The 5,317-nt window shown below is 30.2% G+C and overlaps 1 non-coding gene across 1 annotated transcript; it reads left to right on the top strand.

Annotated features, from left to right (window-relative positions):
- The first annotated feature begins 1,723 nt into the window (after positions 1 to 1,723).
- LOC114579311 lies at positions 1,724 to 1,830 on the top strand. Its single transcript, XR_003700238.1, has one exon. It is a non-coding gene; the product is annotated as a small nucleolar RNA R71 (small nucleolar RNA).
- The last annotated feature ends 3,487 nt before the right edge of the window (positions 1,831 to 5,317 follow it).

Genomic DNA, 5,317 nt, shown 5'->3' with positions numbered 1-5,317 from the left:
CCAAAACTTTTGAAAATTATAACAAATGTAGGAAATTCCAAATTTAGCAAAATTAGAGTCCAATTACTCATCATAAGTTTTAGTATTTAGAAAAAAATTATAAAAAACAAGAAATCACTTCAATTTAAAAAAGAGAGATGGAATCTTCATTTTTAAAATGTTACATTACTTCTAATCCTAGAGGAGAAATGTCTTTTCTTGGTTCTACCCATAATTTCATTGATTACTACCAATCACATTATTTGACCAACAAAAATTAGGATTGTTCCTCCAACATGGATTTTTTTTTTGAGAAACTGCAGATAACAGTATTATTAAAATGAACCATAGACGAAGAAAAACTAAGTGAATTTGGATATCTCACATTCCTCCTTCTTATGATTAGTATGTTCGATTTGATTGCAGCCTCTAGGACAGCCATTGTGATTAATGAGTCTTCTATACATTAAAAACTCATTACTTGGTAATGCTTTGTTCAGCAATCTCCACCAAAAGAGTTCTATCTTTGCCCTTGGTTTTAACTTCTTCAACCATCTCAAGTTGGCGTTCTCCTCTTCATTGAAGGACTTTTGTTCAAAAATGATAGCTGACAAGGATTTCCCATAATGTTTAAATGTAATCTCTAATTCATCTTTAGGAATTTTGTTCTAGATCGGAACAGAACAAATCAGTTCAACCAATTATGGACTGAAAACTTGCTTTAGATTTGTAACATCCCATCTACCTTCATGTTTAAAATAATGTAAGCTTTCTTGTTCTTCTTGCAGATTTGTTACAAAAGTAGGCCATCTATCAATGTTTTTATCAAGGATCCACATATCCTTGGAAGTATTAATGAGTTTCCCATCCATCACCTTCCATCTCAGAATTTTTTGTAGAGATTTAGCTCCCTTTGTTATAATCTTCCAAGAAGAAGAATCTCCATATTTGTGGTCATATTCCATGATTTCTAAACTGTATTTAGCAATAAGAACTCTGTTCAAAAGGGACGTAGGATTTGAGATGAGCTTCCAAGCAAATTTAGCTCTCCAATTGTCAATTTTATCAACAGCAGAGTTTACACCTTGGCCACCAAATTTCTTGCTTTTATAAAGAGTTTCACAATCAACATAGTGAATGCCTTTACTCTTATCTTGTTTCCTCCATAAGAAATCTCTACTCAACTTGTCTACTTAAGCACTCCCGAAGGAATCAAAGAGTGTGTAGAAAGAAAGGTTGGCAAAGACAAGAAGGCAAATTTAATAAGTTGTAATTTACCAGATATAGTAAGAAAATGATTTCCCCAAAGATTGAGCTTGTCATAGAGTAAGAAAACGATTTCCTCCAACATGGATTACATATATTTAAATAGGGAGTATTTTATCTTTAAATTACTTTAATACTTTTAATCCCTTGCATTTTATTATCTTCAATCAAATTTTAATCTCCCAAAGATTCAGTAACTATTCAAAAATTTACTCCCATTATATTAAACTTTTAAAAAATTTTGCAAATTGTGCAAATCAAGATTGAAAAATATCATATTCATAAATTATAGCTACTTTTTTCAGGATTTATTCTATTAGCATGCCACTACAAATTATTAGTAGTCATTTCCTCAATTCATTCCTAACATTTCTTAAATGGCTTATACAATAATGATCCTCTAGCTGCAGCATAAATTATAGCTCTAAGAGATACTGCTAATCCATTATAAAATGTTTGAATAATCAATTAATAAGTTAATGCATTATGAGGGCATTCTCTAGGCTTTTTCTTAAATCTTTCCCAACTCTCATAAATGGATTGTCCTTCAAACTAAGTAAAATAAGTTGTGCCATTTCTAAGTTTGACAATTTTGAAGGTGGAAAATTCTTAGCAAAAAAACTTATAAGCCAACTCATTTAGAGTAGTCATAAAGCCTAGGGGTAAAGAATTTAAGAACAATTTAGCTTTATGTCTTTGAGAAAAGAGGAACAATCTAAGCCAAATATCATCATCAATAACACTATTATATTGAAATATTGCATAAAGTTTTATGATATTTTTTGCAGGAAGAACATGCTGATGAGTCAATTTTTTTCTTCCTTTTTTGGGTGCAGGCTTCCGGTCACACTAAAATGTTATTAGGTTATTTTGTTAATTGTAGAATAGGGAACCATTGGCTCATAGGTTTTCTTTTGATTTTTTTGTATCTCTTTTGAGCATTAGGGAGCTGAAGGTTCCCTTTATGGACCTAGTAATCTTTTTTTTTCATATTTATGTGTAGGCTCCATAGCAGGTTCCCTAAAAAAATGCTGCAAAACCATCAATTATTTATAGCCTATGCCACTGGGCATAGCATATTATACTTTCTGGCCTTAAAAGCTTTCCAAAACTCATTTAATGTCATCATTAACCTAAGTATGGTACAACTAACCAATATTAAACCTTGGTGGATCTTGGTTGAGTGTGGTTGGTCATGGTTCCACCAAAACCCTAAAACCTTAAAACCACTAAAACTAAATTTCCTTTAAACATCAATATGGCTCAGTCAAACCACGCCATGAAACCTCCTCCAACACATCACATAAGTGAAATGGAGTGTATTGAACCCAAGTGGAGTGTAGTGAACCCAAAAACAAGACTTGTTCAACCATAGTTATCCATGTAATCCTAGGTTGACCAAAGGTCAACCCCTTAAGCCCTAAAATATGCATTTTGAAGCAAATGACCTCTTCATGCCTTAGAACCACTTCCATTGAATGCAAACCATGATTTAGCATTATTTAGACCCAACTCTAGCCTATGGTCTAACCTAGTTAATTAAATAAATATATATTCAAATCATTATTAATTGCATTGACCTAGGTATACCCAATCAAAATTAAATCCATGAGACTATCCTTGAGATCTCTAGAAACCAACCCTAGGTGACCCAACCCATGGATTTATTTAGCCTAACCACATGGTTTAATCTAAGTGTCTAAAAACACTTATCATTGAACCAAAACTTAACCTAACTCAAATAATCTTGATCCAATTCATACATTAGGTGCCAAGTGGTCCCTTATATTAACCTTGATCAACCCAGCCTTTAGGCTACGTTAGGTGACCCAATTGGGCTAACCCAAAGACTAAAAAACAAGTCATCCTGAGCAACATTGCCCATACATACCTTACTTAACCCAATTAACATATGGATTAAGCTCAAGAATCTTTAAAATATCTATAAGCTCAACCTCCCCCTTGTGGCGGTTAAAGCCCACTAGAATCTTTAATATCAGTCACATGGTACATGGTTTAACCCAAACTTTCAAGCCATGTGACCCCAAAACTTAGAATTCTCAAGAATCATTCATAAGGTTGTATTAAATGATTTGAGGTAGCCTGAACCAAGCAAATTTCCCAGGGAAGTTCTTAGTTAAATGCCTATAAACACCCTAGTTTTTAATGAGTAAAACTTTATTTTTAAATCAATTTGATTGCTAAGAAAGTGAGTATTCTATTCCTCTTCTTCCAACACTCCACATGGTGGCTTCTAATACATTCAAGTATGCTCTTATGAGTCTATTCTAGCCAAACCTTAATTTTTGATCCATTCTTCCTCAAGTCTTACCATTGGAAGAAGAATTATTTTTTAAGTCCATAAGAACCTTCTTAAGCTAAGTCAAAAAAATTTGGAGCTCTATGTGAGGTATTTATCTACTCTTGAGCTCCTAGCTAGGTAAGTATGACTAACTATAAGAGAAACCTCCAATCCAATTGGATTCGACTATTGGATTGAAGGTTTATACTTAAATTATATTCTATGAGAAATTTTAAGGGAATCTGTTGGCCGATCTCTCAGATCTAGTGGGAATATGCTTATAGTCACAAATTTGAATGGGAGGTTAAAGATGAAATCATAGCCATTCATATAGATCAATGGCTTTTATTTGATCTTCATCTAATTTTTCTATTTTTTTATGCTTTAAATTGTATTCATCAAATCTTAGATCAGATGGCTATGGTTAACAACAAGTGAAACTATTACCACGACAATCATTGGCTTGCCTATCAAACAATACCACATGTAAAGGTATGTTGACTATGTAATTCCCTTTCAATAAAATTCAAAACATACATCTAACTTCAATTTTACATAACTCCTCACACAATTGTCCAAATTAACTTATCTTAGGTTCTATGGATTTAGCTTAAGTAGTTGAATAATAGCCCTATCATTGTATTTTTTTTATTTTTGTTTGTTAAAAGTAAATTTAGAAATACTCCAAGGGGTTTTTCTAAAATTACTCTTTAAGTACATCTCACCATGGAATGAAGTTGATATGAATAATTCTTGGGACGTATATTACATACCCACAAATTTTTAAATCAATTGACCTATAATTTAAAAATTCAATATACATAAATCTATAGAGAATTAGGTTAGGCGTGTTGATTGTTCTCTATCTAAAGGTTATAACACTATTGATTGCCACCAAATTTCATGAATATATCTCCTAAATTAAATCCCTATTGTTATAATTATATTTACCTAAGGGGATTCATTTTGAAACCTAGGGAGGCTTTGATGAACCCAAATTTAGTGGGTTTGAATAAAATATTTAAATAAACACATGTTTTAAATTTCAGTACATTTGGAAGACATTTCGTTGATCAATTAGTGAACCCAAAATTCAATATACATAATTGACTTAGGAACTTTAAAAATTCATAATAAATTCAACTTAAATAAAAATAAATAAATCGTAAGTGTACGTCATACTCTCATAATTAAAATCTTAACATAGTAAAATTATATTAAAATAAAAAATAATTTAAAATTTATAATAATTAATACAGTTATATACATAAAAAAATATTAAAATTTCCAAATTAGTTGTAAACACATGTAATCATCCCTTTGAGTCATCTCTAACATTTGGGGAAGATTTCAAGAGATTTAAAATATATTTGGTACAAAAATAAGAAATCCTTTCTATCTAAATAATTAAATAATTCATTAAATAAGATTATCTTGTAAAAATCATAATAATTATATTAAATCCAAATTCAATAATCTCAAAGTCATTTTACATATCATTGGGCATATTATTTATGAAAATATTAAACTTCAAGAAAATATTGTAAATCAAAATGTCAAAATTTTGTCAAATTTAATTCATTAAAATATATTCAACTTGTAAAAACCATAACAAAATAAATAAACTTAATGGAATTATATATACTCATAATTATGTCTATTGTTCATAATATATATATAAAACTTCCATTAACCAATATAAATCTAAAAGTTGATAATTGATCAAACCTAATTCAATAAATAATTCAAAAATAAAAAAAAAATTCAGTA

This window comes from Dendrobium catenatum, unplaced genomic scaffold, assembly GCF_001605985.2.
Source record: "Dendrobium catenatum unplaced genomic scaffold, ASM160598v2 fragScaff_scaffold_290, whole genome shotgun sequence".
NCBI lineage: Eukaryota > Viridiplantae > Streptophyta > Magnoliopsida > Asparagales > Orchidaceae > Dendrobium > Dendrobium catenatum.
This window is presented reverse-complemented; position numbering and strand designations above follow the sequence as displayed.